At 50.8% G+C, this 27,447-nt stretch overlaps 3 long non-coding RNA genes across 7 annotated transcripts in view; 1 reads left to right on the forward strand and 2 right to left on the reverse strand.

Annotated features, from left to right (window-relative positions):
- Nucleotides 1–27,447, reverse strand: part of LOC105079004 (uncharacterized) — a 90,406-nt gene that overhangs the window by 59,730 nt on the left and 3,229 nt on the right. The window lies entirely within an intron of this gene.
- Nucleotides 1,669–27,447, reverse strand: LOC141579857 (uncharacterized). Its single transcript, XR_012511926.1, has 3 exons — nucleotides 26,836–27,447; nucleotides 19,264–19,361; nucleotides 1,669–5,977 (listed from the first exon to the last, which is right to left on the reverse strand). It is a non-coding gene; the product is annotated as an uncharacterized LOC141579857 (long non-coding RNA).
- Nucleotides 17,088–23,719, forward strand: LOC141579856 (uncharacterized). Of its 2 annotated transcripts, none has more exons than XR_012511925.1 (3): nucleotides 17,088–17,212; nucleotides 20,678–20,857; nucleotides 23,263–23,719. It is a non-coding gene; the product is annotated as an uncharacterized LOC141579856 (long non-coding RNA). The 2 variants fall into 2 exon arrangements; XR_012511924.1 differs by lacking the exon at nucleotides 17,088–17,212 and adding an exon at nucleotides 20,293–20,429.

Here is a 27,447-nt window from a genome sequence, read left to right on the forward strand (position 1 = left end):
GCCTGAAGCAACGTTTTGAATTGAAGGCCTTGGGGCTCAGAGAAGCCCTCTCGCACAACCAGAGCCTGCTGGGCTGGACACAGCAGTTGTAGCTAAGTGTCTGTCATAGTTGGAACCGGGGGGCGGGCGGCAAGGGGTGTTGCAGGGAAGGTGCTGCAGGACAGGATGTAAAGGGAAACCTGGGACCAAGGTCAAGAGGCCCCTCAGAGGCTGCTGGGGATCCCTCTGCCCAGCAACGAGGGAGCCTTGCAAGCCCGCCACTCTGCATTGGAGCACAGGGCCAGGCTGGTTTGGGCTGGGAGTCCCTGCTGGGCACAGCCATGGGCACATCCTGTCACTTCCTGCAACTGGCAGGTGGGCACATCTGGGACAAAACAGAGCCTGTGAAGTTGTCTTCCCAGCAGGTGTCCCTGTGACTCCCTGATGACTCCACGCACCATCTCCTTTGATTGCAGACACTGACCTCCTTTAGAAGGTCTCTTTAGAATGGGGGTGGGAGTGTCTAGACCACAGGAAAGCTTTCCAGATTAGTGAGCAATATGCTGACAGGCAGGGCCTGGGCTCAGCCCCAGGAAACTGATGACTCAGGAGGACGTGCCTTCCCTCCACGGACGTGTTTACCAGGCAGTGGCCCTGGGCCCTCCCTGTGCCAGGTGTGAGGGTCAGGAGAGGAGTCAGGCCCAGTCCTTGCCTTCATGGGGTATACTGTCTAGAAGACAGCACGGAAGTGGACACACCTCAGTGTGTCTTCATTAGTCCCTTCTAGAAAACTAAGAAAGGAAGGAAGTGAGGAAAGGAGAGACATACCTACAAATTGATCCAGAATCTAAGTACTTCTCCCCTCACCCCCACACTGCTACCACCATTGTCTCTGGCCTGGATTATTGCAGTGGGGTCCTGAATAAGGCAGGCCTGCTCCTACCACAGGGCCTTTGCACTTGCTCTTCCCTTTGCCCTTCCACAAGTGTCCTCATGAATCGGCACCTTCACGTCTTTGTTTACATGTCCCTTCTCAAAGAGGCTTTCCCTGCATTGAAGCCACCCAATTAAAGGTCACAGCAATGCCCCTTTCTCCACAGGTCACAATGCTTTAGTAGGTGCAATACATGGGGGCAATGCTCACTAACTTCTGACAGCCTGTTTTCTTAAGGAACTTGGGATAGATTTCCCATTGGCCTTGGCCCATGAGGGTGTACCCAGAAGTGGCCCTCCCTGCCAGCCATCAGCTAGTGTACTGGGATCACGCCCAGCTCCTCCAACCTATTGACCTCAGGGCTGGACCTCTCCTGTCCTGGGAAATTTCCAGCAGATCCTGGGGACCCTTCCCCCTACTCTCTTAACCAAGTTGAAGCTCTGACCTGTTGTAGCAGGAAGGGGTAGCTGGTCACCAAACTCATTTTCTCCTCTTCCTGGGTACCCATCTGGACTCCAGCTCCAGCTCCTTTGCTATCAAGGGTGGCCGGTGGAGTATGAGCAGAAGCAATCTGTCTCCCTTCTGGACTGAAGATGTTAAGAAGCCGATGTGCCCCATCCAATTCTCTTTCCTTTTCTGCCATGACCTCATGATCTACGAGATGGCAGATCCACAAGATGGAAGGAGCGTGGGTGCCTGAGCCTCCGCTCAGAGGAAGGCTGCCTGCTGATCAGAGGATGCATCTTGGACTTCATGGAGTAAAAAAACTGAACTTTGTGAGGACCTTACATTTTGGAAGTTGGCTATTTGGTATTTACCTTTCTTCCCATCTAAGGACTCCGGACCTGCCCTCACATCAACACAACTCTGTCTCCTTCCCCAGTGGCATTTCCCACCTGAATTTGGTCCCCTGTTCCCCACCCCACACCAGGCCTGCGATGATGACTGATCAGCTGATGAGTGAAACCATTGCAGCTCTTGGGATCTGCAAGCTGATGTTAAAGGCAGCCTGGCAGAGAAGGCAGGCTCTTCCCACTACCTCTCAAGAAGCTTGGTTCCAATTATGTGGGACTTCGGGTGAGACTCCAACCTTCTAGAGACTCAGCATCCTCATCCTTAAAATGGGAACAGTAGCATCTGCCCGTGCCACCTCAGAGGGAAAGGCGGGGGCCTCAAGATGCAGGAGCAGCTGCTCTGAACCGGAGTCTATGAGCGTCATCTCACTTATAGCACTTAGACAGGGAACCAGGGCATCCAGAGCTTTAAACGTGCCTGCCAGGTTCACCTAGTCAGTAAGTGGCTGCCCCACTGCTGACTTGGTCCGCCCCATCTTCTCTCCCTCAGCAAATGGCATCACCCAGGTGCTCAGCTCAGAGACCTCGGGTCGTCCCTGACCCCTCCCTCATCCTCATCTCCCACACACACTTCTTCACCAAAGCTTAGCTCTTTCACCTTAATAAACAGCTCTCCAATCCACCTCTCCAATCCCTTCCCTCCACTTCTGCTGCCACCACTCTGGTCCAACCCTCCTGCGCATCTCTCCTGGGCTCTTGCAATAGCCTCCCCGCCAGTCTCCACACAGCGCTTCCTCCACATGGCAGCCGTGGGCCAATCAACACCTATCTGACCTCACCAACTCCCAGGTTAGGACAGCTCAGTGAGAGATCCAGCCTCTTTCGCCTGCCCCTCCTCTCTCCATTCCAGGAAGTCAGGGCGGCCTTCTTCCCGTCCCCGGAACGCCCTCCAGCTCCCTCCTTGGCGAGAGCACCCTTTGCACACGCTGTTCCTTCTGCGTGGAACACCGTCCTTCCCTCCTCCACCTGGTTTACTCTAATCACTCTTCACATCTCAGGTCTGATGTCGCTTCTCCAAGAACTCTTCCCTGACCTTTTTGACTAGAGGACATCCCCCTATAACATTACCATTGTTATTATTTTATGTCTCTTTGAGGAATTATTTGATGAAGGTCATCTCCCTCATATGACTTTAAGCTCCACGAGGCCAGGAATTTTGACCATGTTGCTTGTCATTGAAACCCAGTGTCTGACAGTGCCTGACACTAGTAGAACTTAAACGTGATTGAATCAGTGAATGCTAGAATTGAAATCCAAGTCTACATGACCCTTCATCATCAGCTGTTACGGGGCATTGCATTAGTCTGCTCGGGCTGCTGTAATAAAATATCACAGACCGAGTGGCTTAAACAACAGAAATTGATCTTCTCATAGCTCTGGCGGCTGGAAGCCCAAGGTCATGGTGCCAGCCAGGTTGGTTTCTGGTGAGACCTGTCTCCTCAGCTTGCAGATGCACCTTCTTGGCCTTTACTCTGTGTACATTCACCCCAATCCAACAGCCCCCAAAGTCTTAATCAATTTCAGCATCAATTCCAAGTCCAAAGTCTCACTAAATGTCATTTAAATCAGGTATGGGTGAGACTTGAAGTATGATTCATCCTGAGGCAAATTTCTTTTCCAGCCAGGAACCTCTGAAACCAGATGAGTTACGTACTTCCAAAACACAATGGTGGGACAGGTGTGGCGCAGACACTCCCATTCCAAAAGGGAGAAATTGAAAAGAAGAAAGGGGTAATAGGTCCCAAGCCGGCCCAAAACTAGCAAGGCAGATTCCATTTGATCTTAAGGGTCCAGAATGACCTTCTTTAGCTCAATGTCCTACCCTCCGTGCCCACTGAGGGGGGAGCATCAGCCCCACGACCCTGGGCAGTGGCCTTGTGCACTCAGCTCTACTGCGCAGCCTCGATCCTGATGGCATCCTGGCCCTCTGCAACTGAGGAGTTGGCCCCACCCCCTGAAACAAGGAGGAAGCATCCTTGTCCCCTGGGCCTGGGGTGGGAGTGGCAGCCCTGATGATCTCTCCATCATCTTCATGGTCATTTTCCCCTTTTCTTGAGGGATAATCATGTCTGAAGCTGTCCTGTCCTGTATATCCCGCAAATCCAACAGCCTTTCTTCACTCCGTTTCCTCTTTCTCGCCTCCATTTCGTTCCAGCTGACAGGGATTCTGCTGGCATCATGCCATCTCTCTCCCCGGCTTCAGCTGAGACGGCTGATTACATTTGTGGGTAATCTCTATATGGAATGATCATCCAGCCACACCTTTGGTGTTCTCTCCAGAACGCTGCTTTCTTATTTTTCGAAATATGAGTAGGCTGAACATTTTCCGAATCTTCAAATTCTGGATCCTTTTTGCTTAACAATTCCTTCAATTTATCTCTTTCCTCTCACATTTTACTATAGGCAGTACCCATTGTCAACATTTTGCTTAGAAAGCTCTTCTGATGAATAGCTGAGGTTATCACACACAAGTTCTGCCTTCCACATAACACTGGAACGCAGTTGAGCCAAGTTCTTTGCTAATTTATAACAAGGATCACCTTTCCCCAAACTTCCAATACCATGTTCCCCCTGAGAGCTCACTGGAAGCAGCATTACTGTCCACATTCCAGCAGTGTTTTCTTCATAATGGTACGACTACTCTCTCCGGCTTTCTCTCCAGCTCTCCCCTTTTCTAAGTCTTCACCAAAATCGCCTTTAATGTTCCTATTTCCACCAACAGTCCCTTCACAGTAATCTAGGATTTTTTTTTAGTGTGTGTGTGTGTGTGTGTGTGTGTGTGTGTGTGTGTGGTGGTGGTGGTGGAAGAGCTAATTAGGTTTATTCATTCATTCATTCATTTAATGGAGATACTGGGGATTGAACCCAGGACCTTGTGCATCCTAAGCATGTGTTCTACAACTGAGCTATCTACAATTTTTCTAGCATGCACCTCAAAACTTTTCTAGCCTCTAACTATTACCCAGTTCAAAAGCCACTTCCATGTTTTTAGGTTTTTGCTCTATCAGTGCCCTATCCTCAGTACCCTGATCTGTATTATTCAGGGTTCTCCAAAGAAACAAAATGAACAGCATTTATCTATAGATCTAGATCTAGCTGTACAGATAAGGAAATTTATTATAAGGAATTATGCAGTTATGGAAGCTGATAAGTCCAAAACCTGCAGAGCCCCTGTCCCAGTTTGAGTCTGAAGGCTGACAGGCTGCTGTAGAAGCAGGAAAAGCCACTGTCTCAGTTTGAAATCTCTCAGACAGAAGAATTCTCTCTTGCTCAGGAGAGGGTCAGCATTTTGTTCTATTCAAGCCTTCAACTGATTGGATGAGACCCACCCACATTATGGAGGTCAATTTACTTTACTGGTCTACCAATTTAAATACTAATCCCATTCAAAAATACCTTCACGGAAACACTCAGAATGATGTTTGACCAATCATCTGGGCACTCCAAGGCCTAGTCAAACTGACACATAAAATTAACCATCATAGGAATCATATAAGAAAGTAGATGTGATCAAGGCTCAATGAATATCCAGGACCAATCTTAAGTAAAGGATAAGCCCAGAGCTGACACTGGTTTGTCAACCACTCGTTTTTCACACATTTATTACACACCTACTGTAAGCATTTCAGTTATCTATTGCTATGTAACAAACCATCCCAAAACTTAGTACCTCAAAAGAGCAACAATTTATTCTTTCTCATGATTCTGTGGATCAGGATTTTTGGCTGGGCTTAAATGGGTGGTTCTTCTGCTCCAGGTGACATCAGTTCATGCCACTCATTTAGCGGGGCTAGGTTAGCAAATTCAAGAAAACCTCACTAAAATATTTGGTTTGTCATCTCCTCCACATGGTCTTTCAATCTCCAAGTGCTATCTTGTCCTTCACAAGTTTCTTGACAGGTTGGTGGCTGGCTTCCCCAGGAGTGTTCAAAGAGGACAAGTCCCAAGAAGAGAAGCAAGCACTTGTCAGGTCTTTGCTTGCATCATGCTTCTAATGGCACATTGGCCAGAGCCAGTCACATGCCCAAGCCCACGTGTGGGAGAGGACTATACAAGGACATTAAGACCACAACATGTGTGGTTCTTTGGGGGCCCCCAATGTAACCGTCCACCAGCATATGAGGGGGCACCAGTCCTGATTCTTGTCCTCAAGGATGTCACACTCCAGCACAGCACTTCCACATGTATTGGAGCACAGCATCTCAATATCCTGCAATACACAAGCCCCAATATGAATCCCTGCTGTTTTCGGATAGAGCATCTCATTTTGTAAAGGCGGGTTATCACATGATGATGTGTATGCATGTATTTGTCACTTTCCATACACATACTTTAGCAAAATAAATTTTAAAGGAAAATATTGCTAGTTTTGCATGTATGTAGGAGAATACAGCTGACCCTTAAACAACACAGATTTGAAACGCATGGGTCCAGTTATACTCTGATTTTTTTTCAACATTGAATACTACAATACTACACAATCAGAAGTTGGTTGAAACCCCAATGCAGAACTACGGCTGCAGAGGGCCGACTGTAAGTTACACACGGCTTTTCAACTGTGTCAGGGTCGGCACCCCTAACCTCCTTGCCGGTCAAGGGTCCAATGCACTTTACTGTATTTCATGACACGCTAATGTTGCTCAGAAGACAGTTTTGGAAATACTGGCCTGGTGACTCCCAGCAGGTTGGTGGAGGAGGCCTTTGGCTTCTAGGACCACAGACACAGATGGTCCACGGTGGATCGGAGACAGCTTGTCCCAGCAGGTTGGAAGGCCCAGGATTTCTGTGGGACTATCTGTACCCATGGCCATGAGTGATGGGAGGTCAGAGGGCATCATTCCTACACCAGTGGAGTAGGGGCTGAGACAACATGTGTCAGGTGACCCCAGCACGTCATGCTCTGTCACTCTGTGCCCTCTCTGCACCTGGCACATGGCTCACACACTGAACACCACCCAACCCATCACATCTGACCCCATTTCAGAATGATTGAGAGCAACAGGAGGCAGTTCTCAAGGGCTTGAAAGTTCCATCCCAAAGCCCAGTCTCCAAAGCACTGCAGAAAGAGAGGTCGCTAGCTCCCAGCAGGGCCACCGGCCAGCGGGCCGAGGTTGCTCAGAGCACTTTGTGGATTGTCTGCTGCAGAACCTCCAGTGGCGACTAGACGATTCCAGTGCATTAGGCTGGGAGGGGGGCCAGACATCTGCACTCTTAGCCTAGATCATGGGTCACAGGGTGCTGGTCCCTCCCCAGATTTAGGGTTTCCATGTAGTTATTTTTGAAAGGTCCCTATGGGGTGAGGGAGGGGAGGGACACCAACCCTGAGGTGTAGCCCTAGATGATGTCCACTGCAGGTAGGATGTAGCAGCCAGAGATTCGAGAAGCTTCACACGCCAAATGGACTTTTCATTTTCAGACTCTTGAGATAGATAGATTTCTCTTACAACTTCAGAGACAACTCGCCTCTACAGGTTCCCTTCACAGAACAATTCCCAGAGATTAAATCTGTTTTGAGTTGTATTTTGAAAAAAGGGGAAACTGGATCCTGGTTCTGGGTGGGAGGAGGAGTGAGGGGAGGGGAAGGGAAGTTCAGAAAGGAGGCAAAAGGCACAGATTTTCAGAAACTTCCTCATGGTTTCCTCCCCTCTGCATCTTATCCTGTGCACTCTGACCCCACCAAGACAAACCCCGGAGGGACACACCCTCCCTCCTTCCCTGCCTCCCTCCCTCTCATTCCAAAGGCACCCACAGTCCTCTCAGAACCAGGGTCAAGTGAAATAAGTCAGTTTGGTCTCACTTATATGTGGAATCTAAAAAATAAACAGAGCTCACAGAAGCAGAGAACAGACTGACGGTTACCAGAGGCAGGGCTGGTGGGTAGGGAAAATACATGGAGGTAGTCAAAAGGTAAAACTTCGAGTTATAAGATTAATAAGCTCTGAAATGTAATATACAGCAGTGTGACTACACTTAACGATACTACCTTGTATATTTGAAAGTCAATAAGAGAGTAGATCTCTAAAGTTCTTACCGCAAGAAAAAAAATTGCAGTTATGTGAGGTGATGGATGTTAGTTAAACTTACTGTGATACTCAATTCATAATTCAATCGTATATCAAATCATTGTTGCTCACCTTAAACCTACACACTGTTATATGTCAATTACATCTCAATAGGCCTGGAAAAAAAATTTTAAAATAAAAGGCATTGATCTACAGTGAGTTCAAGATTAACTCCAGTGTCACACATTTGGAATGCAGATATTCTGGGTTAGCTCAGCCTGATGGTTTAACAAGCAGTCAAACTGGAGCTAGAGTCGACAGCCTGCAGGAGGGCACTATTTATGAATTGCAGAAGATCCTCATTATAATGTCCTAATTCCTGTGACAATACACTTATCAAGTTGCTTGTATACTTGCACATCTGCATCTGTGTTCATATTGTGTGAGTCCTCTCGCCACTTAAACAACAATACCAAACCAAACCAAACCAAACCAAACCAAACCAAACCCAGGGCCCCCTTCTCACCAGGTTACCAGCTCTGCCTGAGGCCGTCCCCTCAAAGCCTTTTCTCCAGAACGCCCCAGGCCCCAGCGCCCTGGCTCTGGCCACACACTCCATACTAGGGGGAGGGATGTCAGAGGGCAATGCCTTTTTTTTTTTAACTTATAGTGAAAAATTGTATGTTTAGAGTTAGCCAGCCGGACTCAGTTTAGATGATCCCAATTTTGTTGGCAACATCCACAGCATCACAGTCAGGAGCCTTCTCCTCGCCATCAGGCCTGATCAGGGTGATGACCTTGGCCATGTCAATGTCATAGAGCTTCTTCACAGCCTGTCCCATCTGGTGCTCGTTGGCCTTGACCTCCACAAAGAACACAAGTGTGTTGCTGTCTTCCATTTCTCCAAAGCTGACTCACTGGTCCAGGGGAACTAAATGATGGCATGGAGTTCAAGCTTGTTTCTCCTGGGGGTGTTCTTCTGAGGATAATTGGGCTGCCTTCTGCGCCACAGTGTTTTGGACCCTTGGAAGGTGGGTGACATTCAGATATTTTTTGTGTTTATGTGGCTGTGGACACAGAGGGCAATGCTTAATCCAAGCTTCAAGGCTGGCTCAGGCAGTGCAGGTGGGAGCATCCTTGGGGTCTTCCTGGGAGTCCTATGGGCAGACACAGTCCACCCACACACTGACCCATACCCTCAGTTTACCCATCATGTTTCTGTCTGATTTCTCCCAGTTTCTGTGACTCTTACCTACACTCTATTCTAAGTCCCTCCTGTGGGTTTTCCCTCTAGAGCAGGTGCACTTAACCTAAAGACCACACATACACACATCCCACAGTAGAGGTCTGTGGATAGAATTCAGGGATCCATGACTTTGGATGGGAAAAATACATGTCTTTATTTTCACTAGCGTCTAGCTGAAATGTAGCATTTCCTTCCATTATAAATGTAGGGAACGGCCGATAGTAATATTGGCAGAAACTGTGACTTTGTCACCAATAGAAATCACAGGCATTTTGAGATCACATTAGATGTGTTGCCAATCGTTTGAAATATCCACCCGTCACTGCTTTAGAATGATCACTCCTACAGTGTCGATAAAGAAGCACAGCTATTACCCTTCCATAAAGCCCTTTCCTTCATATTTTGATATCTGTATTTTCATACCACGATTTCTTTCCCAGTCCTATCTATGGATTTGCTTTTGTACATTTGAAAACATTATTCCAAGAAAAAGTCCACAGGCTTCGCCAGATGCCCGTTGGGTCCATGGTCCATGAAAGGTCAAATCCCAGAGTCCTAAGGCCTAATAGTCCTCAGACTTTTTCTAGTGTGAAAACCCGAAGAGTGTCCTTCTAGCCTAGTAATTACACTTTTGGTATTTTCTTGAGAAAAGATTTTAAGAGCCAAAAGCTATTATGTAATGCTTGCCTTTAAACAAATGTGCATTTTATTCATCACAATGGTATCTCTTGACTTTTGAAAAACAGTGGCCACATCTGCAGATCTCCCGTTGACCAGTCTGGTTTCCAGACCCGGTGCAGTAACCCTGATCCCACACTCAGGCCCACTGAGCTGGAACATGTGATCCACAGGCAAAGCCCTGGGTCTCAGAGCTGTCACCCCCACTGCTCCTGACACAAGGCTGGCCCTAAGAGACACTCGACTTGGATTGACTTGAGATAGCTGTCCTTGGGTGGAACATGGCTAAAGCCTCCCCACTTCTTCACCAGCCCCCAGCCCCTGGCCCTGATGTAGAGTTATCAGAGTCAGCAAATAAAAATACAGGATGTCCAGTTAAATTTGAATTTCAGACCAATAGCGAATCTTTTTTTTTTCTTTCCGCAAACCATTTTTAGTATAAGCACGTCCAAAGCAATAGTCAGGATACACTAATGCTAAAATAACTCTTCGTTGTTTATTGGGGGAACCCTACCCGCTCTAGGAGGCTGTTCACAGAGAAGTCCCTGCGTAGGCCCAGCTGAAGGCTGTGCCCGGGCCTAGGTTCTCTGCTGAGACTCTTACCCCTGCCCGAGGTCTAGTCCTGAGAAGGGATCATTCAGAGAAGGGAGTGGGGCCAGGGAGACCCCTGACAGCAGCCCACAGCCCTAGCAGTCCACATCTCAATCATCCCCGTCACTAACTGGTCTCAGGGCCCACACCCTCCCCCAGTCAGTCAAATGAGAGAACTGGTCCAGGGAGGAACTTTAAGCTCCCTCCTTGCTCAGAGTTAGATTTAGTAAGTACTCTTAACTTAAGGAAAGGAGACTCTTTAACCTCTGCTTGCATGAAAAGGACATTTCTAAACCCAGCATGGCTTCCAAACCCAGCCCTCTTTAGGAAGTAGCCTGCCCCCCTCCAGTCACCTCAGCCCCAGAGCCCCTCACTCAGCTGAGGTTCCCACAAATCAAACCTACAGGGACACTGGGGGGAAGGACCTAAACCACCAGGTACCCACAAAAACACACACAGCAGCAAAAACAAAAGCACAGAGTTACACAGACGCGTTCACTTAAACAGTGAGGTCCCATCAATAGATGAACTGATAAACATACGGTATCTTTGCAATGGAAGACCACTCAGCCATAAAAAGGATGAAATTTTGCCATTTGTGACAACATAGGTGGACCTTGAGGGTATTATGCTAAGTGAAATAAATCAGATGGAAAGAAACAAGTGCCACATGATTTCACTCCTATGTGGAATCGAAAAACAAGCAACAACAGTGACAACCCCCCACCAAAATAAAAGAACAAACCAAACATAAACTAAAATTTGGATGCAGAGAACAGAGTAGCAGTTATCAGAGGGGAAGGGGTGGAGGGTAGGGAGGGCGAAGTGGGTAAAGGGAATCAACTGTACTGACAGACAGAAACTATATTTTTGGTTGTGAGCACACTGTACAGTGTATAGAATTTGAAATATAATGTCATGCATATGAAGCATATAATGCTATAAATCAATATTACCTCAATAAAAAACAAATCTAAAATTTGAAAAAGAAAGAAAGAATGACAGAAACAGTGGGACAGATAAACCCAGAGGGTCAGACACACAGAGAAACCCTCACACACACGCAGGATGGGAAAATGTTCTCATCTGCACACACGCCCTCCCAGAGTACACAGCACACCCTGCCCACACACCCAGACTGAGCACAAATCATACACTTTTGCTGAAGGCAGCAGGAACACAGCCGATTCCAGTTGCATCCCCAGCCACCCCATCTGGATGGTCATCCTGAACCGCAGATGTCCAAGGTGGTTCTGGGGCTAAAGCTTCCACCCAACTGTGCCTCCTCAAGACATGAAAAACAAAACAAAACAAAACAAAACTTGAAAGTGCTTTGTTTTTCACATCAAGTTAAAGCAATAGATTACCTAGAAGCTGGAATCTGGAGCGATGTTCCCCTAAATGGTGATGATGATGGTGATAACAGCAACCACAATCACCAGCTTTACCGAGCGCTGGCCCTCCCCCCAGAAACTGTGCTGTGTGCTGTGCATACATGACTCCACTCAACCCTGCCAACAGCCCATGAGGGAGGAACTGTTGTTAGGCCCACTAACAGATGAGGAAACTGAGGCGTTAATGTCTCGGGAGAGATTCCAGCCTCTGGATCCAGGGTGAACTGCAAAATACACCCTTCACCTCAAGGCCGTCACAGTGGAAGACCCGTGGCTGTCCCAGTTCAGTCTCTGTGCAGTGTGTGTACACACGCACACGCACACACGTGCACGCACACGTGAACATGTGCACGCCCCACCCCGCAGGAGGAGCTGTCAGGCAACATCTTCATTTTGGAAGGTGCTGGAGGGGCGCTGACTGGCAGAGAGCTTTTAAGCTAGTACTGCCTCCTGTTTGTTCTTCTTGAACCTGTCTTTCTCAGGACAGGTTTGGCCCCTCAGTGAGGCTGGTCTAGGAGCTCTGGGGAGAGACTTACTCACAGTCCCCTCGTTAACCGAGCCCCAGGGACCCTCCCGGATTAAGGGGGCTGAGAAGGCCAGCTTCACCCTGCCCTCCTTGTGGACCCCTGCCCTGGAGCATCAGAGCCACAGTGAAAGAGCTCTTCATAGGAAGACGCTGCCAAGAGCGCTGGCTACCAGAGCCCACCCAGGGAGGACTCAGAGAAGGACCCTGAAGAGCCCCTGGAGAGGGTGGTCTCAGGGTGACCTGCCTCTGGGACATTCTTAACCCCAACCAAAGGTGGGGGTGGGGCACCCTTCGCAGCCTCCACCTCTGCTTTGGGGCCTGGCTAACAGCTGCTCCCAGCTGGAGACTCCATGCCCCCTACCTAGTCAGTCCCCAGGCAGCTATGATGAAGCCTATCAAAGCATTCTTGTTCTTACAGCTGTTTCCTGGGAGGGCAGTTGGAGCTACAATAACCCCCCACATCTGTCTAAGGGGCTGGTGGCTGGTAATCCACCCTCAGCCCTGCTGGATGCTCCTGCCCATCAGCAGAGGGGGAAAATGACTGCACATCCGAGAGATACAGTTTAGGACTTTTGACCAGTAGGAATGGAAGGGAACTACTAAACCCATTTTACAGGTGACTAGACTGAGGCTACAGCACCCCCTGTTCCCAAAGGGCTCTGCACACAGAGCCCGCTTCCCCTTGGCTTCTCCAGGCAGGCCCTGGCTCCTCCTCCTCTGAATCAAGTCGCCTCCATCTACTCAAGACACAACTGACCCAGAAAGGGAATTGGAAGGCACATGGGATTATCAAGGCAAGGGGAAGCTGGTGTGTGTTATGAAGCACCTGCTCTGTCCCTTTCCCCAGCATGAGCCATTGCCCCTTTTTTGGCCACTATTTTAATCCTCAATCTGCAGGTTTATTTAAGCCAGGATGTCTCCACCTTGACGCTATTGACATTTGGGGTGGAATACTTCTTTGTTGTGGGGACTGTCCTGTGCATTGTAGGACTGTTGGGCAGCATCCTTGGTCTCCACCACTAGATGCCAGTAGTACCACCTCCCAACTGTGACAATCAAAATTATCTCCAGACTTTACCAGATGTCCCCTGAGGGCAAAATCGTGTCCAGGTGAGAACTACTGATGTAAGTGGACTTAACAGGACATGTATGGATGGTCCCATGTCTTACCATGGAAGGAGGAGACACAGGTATTCCCTCCTGAGGCCCAGAGCTTCTGTGCAGCAGATAGGATAATTAACGTACCCAGGACACAGTAGCATGTGCCAGGAGATCCTGGAAATGACTGAATTCTGGAAAATCATTGAGGGTGGGATCCACCCAGGAAAACTTCCTGGAAGAGGAGGATTGTGATCTGGTCCTTATATAAGAAGTCCAAGAAGGATGCAGTTTGAGGAGGAGTGAGCAGAACCCGGGGTTGAGGGGTGAGAGAAGACTTTCCAAGGAGGGGCAGGAGGGTAACCACAGCTGGCTGGATTTTCATCTGGGGTGTGTTTTGCCTGCCTTCCTCCAGAGCAGGTCTTAGAGCCCAGAGCAGGGTAGATGCTGGGGATGAATGGGAAGGGAGAGGACAGGGGAATAGTGGTATGTCTGAGCTTCTAGGGAGCTAGTTAGGGGCTTATTTCTCCATGAATCCACAGCAGCCAATACTGAATGCTGAAATAATGGAGCTGCTGCCGATGTGTCCTGAGGAGGCGGAAGGTGGGCCTGGGCTCTGGAGGGCTGGGGGACCATCCTTAGATGTTGAGGATGCTGATGAGAGGGCCTGGCCCAAGGGCAAGCAAGGGACCTGAGCAGCCCCTCGCTGTGATTTCTCAGGGTCCGCCCTCATCTATTGTCTCCCCCATGGTCCCTGTGGGATGGGGGTGTGGTGGGGAGGTAGCTCTAACCAAGGGGAGCTGCTGGGCTTGGAGCAGACCATCCGGCTTCCTGCCAGGCTGCAGACCTTTCTCTCTGAAAGAGATTTGCAGGAGGAGAATGCTGAACCCCTGAGCCTAGGAAGTTCTCTTCTCAGGCAGAAGCACTGGCTCCCACCCCCAGTCTGGCCTTCCTGAGCCATGGGTGCACTTCCACTCTTGCAATGGGCTCCCAAAGGGCAGGGGCAACAAAGGGAAATTCGAAGTATGGGGCTGGTGCTGCCCACAGGGAGCTTCTGGGTGATCTGCCAGCAGGGGGTGCTGTGGACTCAGGTACAGGGCTTGGGCCACTAGAAGGGTGGAGACTGGGCTGGCCTCCTTCACCTCCTGTTTATCCTCTTATATCCCTCACTCCAGCCAGGCTCGCCTGCCCTGTACACAGCAGGGTCTCCACCTCCTCCCAGCTTCCTATCTTAGCCCCTTTCTTCTCCTCTCCTCTGGACAAAGAAAGAGGAAAAGGAATTTTTATGCCCATTGTGCAGATGAGGAGACTGAGTGATACAGATGCAAAAAAAAACTGGAAAAGACAACAGGAGAATGGATAGAGTCTTGGCTTTGGAGCCAGAAGACCCAAGTTTGCCAGCATGCCAGGTCAGCATCGGGCTCCGTGTGGATGGGGGCAAACTCGAGCCTTGAGCAAACCGCCATAGTCGCAGTAAGGGAGATGCGTGGCAGCCCGCATTGCCTCCTGCCTGAGAACAGTTCTGACGCTGGGCGTCACAGCCCCGTGTGGACAGCACTGGGTCCTGGAGGAAAGGCTGGCCAAAGGGGATGAGGTCATGGTTCTGTCACATCTGAGGGACCGCAGTAGAATGGACAGTCTTGGCTTTGGAACCAGAAGACCCAGGTTTGCCAGCATGCCAGGTCATCATCTGGCTGCCTGGGTGTGAGGGATGGCTCAGGAGGTCTGATTGGTTCTACTGGCTATTCTTAAGAGATGAGGATCTAAACTATTACAAAACTAGAGGGTGTGGGGAACGGAGAAGAGGGAATGAAGACTCACTCCAGATACCAGTGTGAGAATCCTCTAGATGAGATGGTTAATCAGGTGCGGTGGACAGAAAGTAGTGGTCAAAGATGACTCAGCCTCTAGCTTGGGTGATGGAGAGTCACTCATGAACTAAGATCTTTGCACCCAAGCGAAGGAAGGGGCTAGTAAGAGAAAGATGACAAGCTCAATCTGGGATAAATGTGTCTGAGCTATGTGTAGGCTATAGAAGTGCAGGTGAGCCTTGGGCTCAAGGCTGAAGAGGATAAGAGCTCAAACTACATCCGAAACCGGGCTGCACTCTCCAACTGAGGAAAGCAGTCAGGTTTGACTAGAATTTGAGTTTAGTCTGCAGCCAAGTAGGGAAGTACTATAGCAGAACACCCACTAGGCTTAACTGAGGACCCTGTGTTCTCAAACTTGAAAAAAGGATCCAGGGGCCGAAGCTGACCACAAGCTAAGTTCAGCAATGGTGCGCATCATTCTCAAGGTGTGCACCTTGCTGAGAGCATTAGTGAGAACTTAATTCAGGGCCTAAAGGGAACCTAAAAGATTCCACAAGCAGATGTAGTCAACAGATTTAAAGTTCTCCACCAAAACCCTCCTTAACTCCCTTTTCCCTTCTCTACAGGACCCAGCCTGTTGGCTGGCTCATAATCACCGCCAAACTCATTGGTTCCTCAATGGTTTCCCTCATTTGGCAGGTGGGGAAACAGAAGCAAAGAGAGACTGCGGTGCGTGGGGCTAAGCCCAGGCCTGCTCCTCCAGGCCTACCCCCTCCTTACTTGAAACAGCATTCTACAACATCCCAAGATGCCAAAGCAGCAGCCAGTGTTTGGGTGTAGAGTGGCCAGGCAGGGAGAATGGGGTGGGGGGTGGAGGAAGGAGAACAGCCCTGGCCCAGGTGTGCTATCTGCTCTCAGGATCTTTCATCAGCTGCTGGGGTAACAGGAGTGACCTCAGTGGTGGGTTTTTTGGTTTTTTGTTTGTTTGTTTTTCTTTTTCCTTCTAAGAACAATTCATTTTGGTCAAGTAACTAGAGTAAAAATGACTGGTGTTGAGAAACCTCCCCCTCCCCTTTCCCCCAGCCCCAGGCTGTCACCTTTGAGGAACTGTCTCCTGGGGCCACAGAGGATGCTGTTGGGGCAGTTCAAAGGGCTGGCTTTTCTCTCTGCCCAGCCCCACCCACTTCCCTCACTGCCTCCCTGGCAGGCTAGGCTTGGGCTGCCTCCCATCACGGACTGAGGTCCAACTCCAGTGGCCTGAGCTGAGCCTCTCTCTGCGGCCTCTCAGCCTCACCCCGCTGCTGTCCGTCTCCAGTGGTGGGGATGGGGCAGAGTAGGACAGTGTGCAGAGAGGAACTGAACACTGAACCCCTCCCTTCTCCTCCCACCTGGCCACAAGGGTTGGGGGGAGGCATCCTCCATGTGCCAATGACCACACTGGGTCAGCACTGGGACAGTGACAAGGGGAGAGGAGGAGACTGGGAATGCTGGGCTACAGAGGAGAAGGACTAGCTTAGGCTCCCAGGAGGCTGCCCAGGGGGCCAGGGGCAGAGGAAAGAGTTGGGGGGCCTCTGAGGGAGCTGGGTCCCAGGGCAGGGTGGCTGGACAGAGAGGTGGCCAGCAGGGCAGCACAGTCTGAGCCTGGGAACCCCGAGGCCCATCACAGAGGCCCAGAGGCACCTGGGCCTGCACAAGACAGAACTGAGGAGCAAATGCCCTAGCCAGCCGAGGGCTGGACTTGGGGACTGTACCCCAAGGATCTAGCTCTGCCCACACCTGAACAAGGGGAGAGGCAATAAGTACGAGGCAGGGGCAGGAAGGTGTCTCTAAAACCTGACTCCAGACAGCATTTCCTGGGAGGTTAAACTAAGGTCCATATGCAGCAAGAAACTAGGCCAAGTGCCTTGAGGCTAAAGGCCAAGAGCTGAGGGTCCTAATTTACTTGCCCTGGTAGCTTCTGGCAAGAGCCCTTCACTGCCTTCTCTTCCAGGATACAACAGGCTGCAGTGCCGAGAAGAAGACTGAGGCGGGGGTGATGTCAACCAAGGAATTAAGTAAGCAGAGGAGCTGATAACATCGCGCAGCAAGGCTCGCTGTGGGTAAGGTGACTCATCGAAGCCGAGCCCCAGCATCACGGGCTGATTGTTGTTGTGCCAGCCTGTAGGGCCGGGGAGGAGGTAGGGGGCCGCGGCAGGTTTCTCACTGAGCCCTCTGCTCAGTGGAGACGTCGTAGAACACAGTGTCCTCCGCCTCCAGAGCCCTCCGCTGGCTCAGAAACAGCCCTCCCTCCCGCTGCTGTGATTATCTCTGCCCACTGAGTAAAGTGTGTTTTCGTGGGGTGTGTCAGGGTGATTTCCCCACCCGCATCCCACTGGGCACTCCAGGTACCAGAGATAGCTAACAGCAGAACAGTTGCTCCCCCTGGTCGGACAACCGTCTGTGGTGACAACACCACCGGATGGCAAACTGCTAACCACGACCACGTGGTATCCTCGTGGAGGGAACAGCCTGTTCCTCCAGCTGCAGGCACCTGTGGAGCTGCCTCCACTCATCGCTGCTGAGGGGGCCAAAACGTTGGGTTCCTCCCCATCCCCAGGGGCACCGTGTACTGTTGTACGAGTTGAGAACTGTACAGCTTGCGGGGCCATAATTCACTTTACAGTGCCAGACTGCATGGCCCCTTCCCTTTCCTAAATTATGTCTCATTCCCCTCCTCCACCTAGAATGATCTATTTAGCTTGCCCTCGGTAAGTCTGTCTTTACACCAGACTTTCCCTCATAAGTGTAATAAGTGTAAACGTCTTCCTTTACCACCTGACTCCTTTCATTCAATCAGTCATTCATTCATTCCTCAAAAAAATTGTTGAGTTTGTGCCAGGTACTATTCTAGGCAAGGGAACAAGACAGACCCACCCTGAGTCACTGAGCTCACATTCCAGTTGTGGGGGAGGGAGACACAATAAACAAATAATTTGATACATAAAACTGCAAGTGACAGGAAGTGCTGTAAAGAAAAATAAAGCTGGGCCAGGAGACAGAGGGGTGCTAGGGCTTGCCTTCTGCCGGGACTGTCCAGAAAGGATTCCCTTGGAGGGGGTAGCCCCTGAGTAGAGACCCGGAGGCAGTAAAGAAGGCACCTTCCCGGCAGAGCCCCTCCTGCCAGGCAGCCAATGCCAAAAGAAAGTTCTCCAGTCCAGCCTGATTCTGCCAGGAGCCTGTGGCATGGCCTGGGGCACTCGCTTCCAGCGCTGGGTGTCCATTTCCTCCTTGACAAACAAGAGGCCCAGTTGTGCTGGCTCCCTGCGGGCTCCTCCAGCACGAATCCACCCACCCGGAGGCCTGAGGAACTTCATGACACAGGCCTGGGCTGGAAGTCCAGCTCAGCCACCTCCAAAATGTGTGACCTCAGGCAGGTTACTTAGCCTCTCTGAGCTGGTTTCCTTATCTGTAAAATGCCTTCCTCTGAGTGTTGTGAAGGATTAAATGAGCTTGTGGATCTGAAACCACCTGGTATATAGTAGGTGCTTAACAGCCTCCAAGGCCATACCTGGGAGAGGCGAGGAGATGGGGTGAGGGGAAGAGGTGCTGTTAGACACTTGCCTTTCACTACAGGAGCCCGGAGAGGGCAATGCTGGCCTGAAGATACAAGGCCCTGCTGGCCACCCGGGTGGGCAGAGAACAGCCAACGGAGCCCCCAGGCTGGGGCCCTGCTGCAGAGCCCCCAGGCCTGGCAGGAGGGGCCGTGCCGGCTTTTGTGCTCCCCACTGACGTCAGCTGGTGAGGGTGGCTGGGGAGCTGCGGTGCGGGCCCTTGAACTGTCACACCACGGCCCGGCTCTCAACTTCCTCTGGGGCCCAGGGAGTGTGCAGCCCGCCCTCCCTTCCTTCCTCCCTCATTCAGGCTGTTTAGGGTGAGCGTCAGCCACCCTCCAGCTCCAGACCCTGTGCTCCCTCTCAGCTCCCAGAGTTCATCCAGCTCCCCCACCCCCTGCCAGATCTTTCTCTAGTCCCTGCAGGGACCCCAGCCCAGCCAGCAGGGCCCTCCGGGTGTGGGGTTGCAGGCAGTAACAGCAGTCAGCCGCGCACTGTTCATCCGTGACCTCCCTTGATGTGAATCCTGTGATGTGGGGGTTTTTAATCCCTTTTCTTACTTGAGGAAACTGAGGCTCCAGGAAGGAAGAGCTGCAGGGTTGACAGGTTTTCTTCCTGCAGGAGATGCCCACGAGTAGCCCTGCAAAGCAGAGGGGACCTGGAAAGGCAGGGAGAAGAGGGAGGGTGCAGGTGGTGGGCCAGCCTGAGGCTGGGACAGGGACTGGGGGACTCCTGTCCCACATAAGGCTGCAGGCCATGATATGCAAGGCCCTCCCACTGCCCAGGAACCCAGGTGGTCTAGAAGCTGCTGGCTCAGTCTGGAAGGCCAGAGCAGGGCTGCAAGCCACGACGCAGACCACTTCTCAGGCCCCTCCTGGCTCCTGGCAGGAAACAGTAACAGTGACAGCTAATATTTATTGACAACTTTCCTGCACAGCAGGTGCTGTGCTAAGTGCTTTGCATATATGAACCTATATAATTCTCATAATAGCTCTGCGAGGGAGGAAACTGGGGCACATGGAGGTTAAGTGACTTGCCTAAGGTCATACACAACCAGGATTCAACCGGGATGCCTGGTTCCAGAGGCCACACTCGCCTCCCCTCAAAGTAGAGATTCCTGGAGCAGGGAAGACCCGGGACCAGGGGGTTGGGCTGGAACTGGTGGGTACTGGGGAGCCATGGCAGGGTTCTGAGCAAGGGACCAGCATGTCCCCAGAACTGGCCAGTCTGTGTATACACAAACGACTGCAGGGGCCAACAAGCTAGACCTCAACAAGGGCTGAATGCAGGACCCCTTCTGATTTTGACAGGAGAAGGCAAAGAGGGCAACGCTTCCCCCAAAGAAAAGAGCTGACAAGAGGCTGGTTGGCCACGTGCTGGGCTTGAAGCAGTAAAGGTGGCAGCTCAGGCATGGGGAAGGGAGCCGGCAGCTGCTTCCTCTGCCCCCTCTCCCCGCCCACAGGGGGCTGCTATAGATGGGTGCACAGTTCCCAGGCCTGGGGCCTGAGAGCAGCCAGCCTGCTGGGCCACCTGGCTGTCTATCTGTCTGTGTGCCTATGCGTGTGCTGGCACATATAAGAAGGCGGGGAGAAGGGGCCTCTGTGTATGCTGGTTTGCAGGGAAACCTGCCCCCCACACCCACCTGCTGCTGCAGCCGCAGAGAACAGGACGCCCTGACTCTAATCTGCACCTCTGGGGCCTTGAAACCACAGCCAGCACGTCAGTGGTGCGTGCACAGGGGCTGGGTGGGAGGTGGGGCCAGGGATGCAGAGTGCGCAGGTGTGCCCCAACATGCGTGTGCAGGGCAGGCGTGGGAGGTGTGGTTCTGGGGAAGAGGGCAGGTGGAGTGGAAGGGAGCTGGACCTCCTCTGGGAGGTGGGGCACAGAGTCCATCCCTCTGATCCCAGATCCAGACGTCTAGCAGCTGCTCCTCCCCTCCCCAGCCCCTCAAGGGACCAGCCTTCTCTCCCACAGGTACCCTCCTCTGGGCAACAGTCCCAACAACTGCATAAATGTCTATGGAGTATTTAAAATGGCTCAACACAGTTCCGGGCACTTGGAAAACATCCATGAGCAAAACAAAGATCCCTGCCCTCACAGGGCCAACATTCCCGTTGGGGAGACACAGTAGATGGAATAAGCAAAATGAGGCATGTAAGTATGTGGTGGATGCTATAGGGGGAAAGGGGAGACAGAGTGGGGCTGGGAGACGAGTGCTGGCTGGGCGAGAGGGGATGTGTGTGAAGCAGGGGTGTGTGTCCGCATGCACACAGGTCACAGTATTAAACTGGGCAGTCCACTGTAAGCCTCATTCAGAGGGTGACACTTCCACAAAAGCTTGGAGAGGAAGGAGCCAAGCAGGGTCTGGGAGAAAACATTCCAGACAGAGGAAATAGCTAGAACAAAGGCCCTGAGGCAGGAGCACGCCTGACCAGCACTGAGGGAGGACAGGCAGGCCTGGGGGAGGGACTGAAGTGGCCCTACTCCTCCTGGCATCTGCTCTCCTTGCTAAAAGCGGGGCCCTGATTTCCAGTGGGTTAAAGAAAAAGGACCTTCTGGTACCTATAGGAAAGGCCAAAGGTCTCCCAGAGGAACCAATGTCATGGGAAGAAAGGGACAGGGAGGGAAAAGGGGTTTAGAGCCTACAAACTGTTCTGGGGCCTGAGCTCAGGGAGGAGGCCCTGGGCTGGGGGCCCGCAGAGGGAGAATGGGGGACGTGGTGGGAAGTCTCTGGGGGCCCAAGTCCCCAACAAGCCTGCCCCTGGGAGCTCACTGAGAGAGCGCAGTCCTGCTCCCTGGGGGTCAGCTGGCCACCCACAGGGAGAAGGGAGCCTGGCCCCTCCTATCTCTGCCTGCTGAGGCTGCCAGCCCCTTCTGAGGTCAGTGCCCCTCCCCACATTCAGGCACCCCCATAGGGAGGAGGAGGGGAGCACAGTTGACCTCAGGAGATGGAGGCTGACGGCTGACCAGGGGACAGGAATGTGCATGCAGCCCCACCCTGCCCTGCAAGTTGTGGAAGCTGGCGTTCTAAACAGTAGTTCCCCTCTAAACCTGCCAGACCACTACCCAAGGTTGAAGGGCTAGCCCAGTGTGTGATCCTGACAGACGGGGCAGCGGGAGGTCAGGAACTAGAAGAAAGGGAGGAGGTTTGAGCCTTTTAGGATGAGAGCAGATCTGAATGGAGATAGGACACCTCCGTGCGTTCAGGCACTGGCACACACGCACTGTCACACCTCACGCACGTACTCAGTCCCCTACGGCCCCTGCCCTCAACACACAGAGCTTCTCACATCCAGGGATATCTACCCACACCTCACACACAGCTGAAGTAACACTCAGACACACGTGCACTGGGAACATTCACACTCATGTAAGGCATGCCAGCGTGACGAGGGGCACACACAGTTACACATTCTCACAGGCACAGTTACTTCCCCTGGGCACCAGAAGCACATAGGCCCCTTGGCAATGGGCCTGGGAGAAGATGGAGATGTGTCTGCAAAGCATAAGGAGAATGGAGAATGGAAAGTGATGACTGGGGACAGACGGAGATGGGGTGACAGATATGGAGAGTCAGAGAAAGGCATGTCACAGCCACACCCATGTACTAGGCAGCCTCCCTGTGGGCCGAGCGGCACCGCTCAGCTACTCTGTGACACTGTGAAGTCACGCGGGCTCTCCAAGTTTTCATTTTTCTCTTCTATAAAATGAGAATCTGATAACACCTGCTTTGCATGCCAGATTGCTCTGCTGTGAATTGACAGGTCAATCCTGACTGCTCTACCTCCAAAAAACCAGTCAGAATCCAACCACTTCTCCCACCTCTGGCTGACCACCTTGGCCACCATCCCTCTTATTACCCTGCCTCCTGTCTTGTCCCCTGATGCTTGCGGTTCACCTGCAGCCACTGACCGTCCCCTCCATACCAAAGCCAGTGTTTTCATCTCATCCACAGTAAAAGGCAAAGTCCTTACAATGGTCCATGGGGAGCTGCCCTCCCCTCCCTTATCTCCCGTCTCGCTCTCAACTCCAGCCACCCTGGGCCCTCACTATTCCACAAACACCCGGACTTGCCCGGAGTGTCCTCAGGACTTCCCCTCAGGATTGACTCTAATGACACCCTCTTAGTGAGGCCTTCCTGGCTCACTGCTCACACTGCAGCCCCCAGCTCAGCGCTCTCTATCCCCCTCCCCTGCTCTTTTCTTCTTAGCATCTTTCCCCACTGAACATACCACTTATTTGATAAAATTTTTTGTCTCTCTTATCAAAGTGGCAACTCCATGGGGCAGGGACTTCTGTCTGCTTTATTCTCTGCTATGACCCCCACTCCTAGAGCAGTACCAGGGTCATAGGACTCAATAAATATTGAGTGAGTGAGTGAGTGAACGAATGAATGAATGAGCTAGTAAATAGGTAAGCATTTAAAAAGCAAGATGAAAGAACAGGAAGGACCAACCCTAAATGAGCCATTCCCGTGTACCGGAAATTGCAAATAGGATACATATTTCTTTATTCTCAAACAACCTTGGGAAGCTAGTCAAATTGTTCCCATTTTACAGATGAGAAGCCTAAGGATCGGAAAGTTATGACCTATGGCCTCAACGGCAATCAACAATAATTCCTCCCATCTCTATATCAGATGCTGCCCCTCTCTTCAAGACTTGGAATCCGCTTCCCTCCCTTCTTGACGATGGGCTGGTCTTGTGGCTCGCTTAAACCCATAGAATGAGGCAGAAGTGGCAGTTTTGGTCTAGGCCTTAAGAGACCCGGCCCCTGGGCCAGCTACATAATTTGCAGGGTCCAAAGAAGATGAAAACGTGAGTCCCCTTGTTCAAAAAGCAAGAAAAAGGTGTTGTTGGTACTAAAATGTAAAGCTCTCCTTCCTTCCATAGTCTCTCTTCAGTCATTATGGTGTTTTTTTGCTACTTAATGTGATTCTAATATTACCATGAATTTTACTGTTCAGTTTTATATTATTCAATGCCAGTTTTAAGTGCAAGCATAAAAGCATTTACCTCCCACGTGGAATCACCAAAATTATGCAATTCATATTTTGTAGTTCATATATGCCTATGTATTTCACTCTTACTAGAACAGTGGAAACACTGCACAAAATATTGCCTGAAACTAACTCAACCTGTGTTTCTCTTTTTTTCTGCTTTTACTTTTATTTGCATTTATTTTATGCTGAATCTATTCCCAGGCCATATGTTTTGTTTCTTCAGTTTCTTCCGGGATGTCTTTTCCTTCTGTGCCACCTCCGCTTCCGTTTTAGGAACAATCGTCTCATTTTCAATAACAATCATCTCAACGTGGCAGGGTGAGCTCCCAAGGGGGTTCAGTTGGCCAGGAGCTCTGTAAGTTCAGCTGGGCCGTGCATCTTAGGGCCTTGGTTCGCCTGGATGTGCTCAAAGACCTGAGAATCTACATCTAAACCCTTCAGTTCAGCAGCACACTCTGTATTTCGTAGCACATGCAGCCAAAATTCAGCACTCTCTCTGGGCCACCGACCGGCGTCCAGCCCTGCGGTTTGGCTGGAGCACACCTACCAGCCCCACCTTTGTAACAGCACACGTGTTTCTGGATAGTGACATTCTTGATGACCTGGGTGGTTTCACGGGTGTCCTTAAAGTGAAGATGAAGATTTGAACTTCCTGATTTGCATGATTTTGTGGGGTTTTCTAGGTGGAGTGAATAGTGAACCATCTTCCGAGATTATTTCAGGCCAGTTGCAGGAAGAGCTTCTCTTCTTGATAAGCACACATTCTACTAATGCTCTCTGCCTTCAGCCTGCTGATGAGTAAGGAAGGACTGAGAGGAAAAGGAACTGTCTATGTGGGGATAGGGAAGCAAGGAGCAGGGTGGGCACAGAGTACGCTGACCGCCTCTGCTCACGTGCATGCACCACTGTGCCATCAACTTCACTAACCAAACACAACACAATATGCAGAACAAATGGGCTATCCCACCAAGCCCTGCCCAGACTTTAGATCCAAGAGCAAATAAACCATGGTTGTTTTTGAGCCACTGAGTTTTGTGGTGGCTTCTTACACAGCCATTGATGACTGATGCAATGATTAAAATCACATGGTTAATATAAGACCAGGTTATGGCTGAACCCACTTTGCTCTGCTTCTCAAGTCCACATTCTTCTCTGCCCCACCTGGGCTATCTTACAAATGTTTCACAGTGTTATTCCTATTCTCCTTGGAGAGTTGGTGAGTTAAGTGTTGAGCTGGGGGAGACGGGCTGGGGTGGGGGTGGTGGGCTGAGGTTACTTAGCTGCAACAAATCAAAATTATTATAGAGCACAGAAGAAGCCACATCTGGACTCGATGTGCAGAACAAGGGGTTGGTGGGCCAGTCAGGGTTGCAAACAGGCCCAGCCTCTGTCCAGGGTAAGCCTGCACCCAGCGGGGTGCTTGGACATCTGTTTTCCATCTTAATTCAGTAAATAAAGCTGCTCTCCTCTGCTGACCCTACAGGAAATGGGAGTCAAAAGTTCAGCTGGCCAGAGAGGACTTCTCCTCTGATAGGAGGCCTCCCACATGCCTGGATAAGATGCAGACACACTCTTCCCTCTGAACCAGCAGAGAAAGGACTTCTCAGGGCCTCCCTTGGTCAAGGAATCAGGTTTTTCTCATTTAACCAATGCTGTCAGCTATTAGCATATCAAGTTAATGTTGGGCATTTATTCTTTTGATCTGATGGCTCATACATCGGTAAAGAAGTTTTCAGTGGCCAGAAACAGAGAACTTCTATTCAGTTGGCTTAGACAATAAGGAAAGTGTATTTTCTGATAGAACAAGAAGTCCAGAGGAACAGTAGCTTCAGGAGAGGTTAATCCTGCAACTCAACATCATCATAAGGACCCAAATTACTTCCTTTTTCCTTCCCTCTCTGCCATTCTCAGCATGTTGCCTTGTCCTTGGCTAGGCTCGCCTCACAGTCACAAGATGGTTGCTCCCACCCCAGATATCACACCATCATGCAATGTCCACAGCAGCAAACAAAACAAAAGGAAAAAACAAACCCCAGGAAACATCTCATCCTTGTTTCCCATTTTAAGATCAAGGAAAATTTTTCTCAGAAGCCCTCAGGAGGCTGTTCTTCACTGCTCATTGACCAGAATTGAGTCACATCCCATGCCAGAATCTATCCCAAGCAAGAGGGATAATGCCACCATTAATGCCACAATACTAACCCTGCGCCCAGAAGGAGAAGTCCAAACACAACAAACCTAGGCTGAACAGTTGCTAAGAGGAGGGTAGTGGGAGGAAGAAGGGCCATTATGTAGGCAAGCAACTGTGTGTGCTGGAGCTCATTTGATTGGATCCAGCTTTTCTACAGGTATGGGAAGAGGAGGAAAGAATTGGTATCTACAAAGTAAGCCAGAGCAGAAGTTGGGGTGGTAATAGATTAGTGGTAGAGTGCGTGCTTAGCATGCACAAGGTCCTGGGTTCAGTCCCCACTACCTCCATTAAAAACATGGTTGAAAAAATAAAAAGTGAGCCAAGCCCCCCAGATCCTATCACTCAACTATACTGTCTCACAAAGCATCACAGGGAGTGCATTTTACTTAAAGTCCTCACTGGAAGCATATAAAAACTCAGGGGCTGAGACAGAAACGTTGTTCCCTCATCTGAGCATCTGTTTAGGTTCTGAAGAGCATCAGTGTAGGAGTTGGACCCAGGTTTGAATTTTGGCCCTGTCCTTTTCTGTTTTCCTGATCTTGTAGGAGCTGTTTCATCTCTCTAAATCACCTTTTCTTTATGTGTAAGATGAGGAGAACAATACCCAGCCCCAGACTGTTTTATTAACCAATACACTGTCTGGTGTATAGAAAGGGGTAAAAAAAATATTGGGGACAGGTGGAACCATGTGACCCAGATTGGCTGTCTCCTCCTACAAAGCCACCCCTACTCCTTCCTTGAGCTCCTCTCCCTCCTCCGAGCCCCATCCTCAGGCTCCAGCCTCTCTCCTCTCACATCCCTCCTACCCCCCACCCTACCCGCAGCACTTCCTGTCTGGGCTGCTCCACTAGCACCTAGACAGGATGTCCTATCCACATTCAGATAAAGAAACTGAATTCTGCCGTGGCTGCCCACCTCATAGAATCACTCACTACTCACCATCCTGATGGGTCCACACTTCAGGCCCCAGCTCCTCTCTGTTCCCATAATGCTGACTTCTCTGTATTTATCAGTCAGGATTCTTTGTTGCAATAGGACACTCACAGACTCCTCGGGCTGGCCCAGGAACCAAGGAGCACCAGGCCACAGCCAGAACCCAGCCCAAATCACACCTCAGGGTGAGACCAGAGCAGACAACAGAGAAACTGGCCCTGAGGCTCCACTGCCCCAGAAAACTCGTCCTGCTGCTACAGCCAGTTCTGTCAGATACATCCCATCTCTGCTCATGGGCTTAAGATTCAGAGTTCCTGGGTGGTTGCATCTGATTGGCTGAGCCAGGTCATATGCCTGCACTGCAGCTGCAAGGGAGGCTGGGAAAGTTAGGTCTGGTTTCTAGGGTAGGAGGAGGGCTCTGCCTCCCTGGGAGACCCACAAGTTTAGGGGTGCTCCAAATAGATGCTGGAGAGCTACGGAAAGGATAAAGGTGCACTCTGCTGGGTAAGAGACCATTTGCTCCCAGAGGGGCAGGGCCTGTGGCTGCCTGTCACATCCCCTACTCCCAGCATTTGGAAAGTGCTCTCAAATAGGCTTCAGGAAAGTCTATGGTGATCT

The sequence above is a fragment of the Camelus bactrianus genome, chromosome 15 (assembly GCF_048773025.1).
Source record: "Camelus bactrianus isolate YW-2024 breed Bactrian camel chromosome 15, ASM4877302v1, whole genome shotgun sequence".
Classification (NCBI taxonomy): domain Eukaryota; kingdom Metazoa; phylum Chordata; class Mammalia; order Artiodactyla; family Camelidae; genus Camelus; species Camelus bactrianus.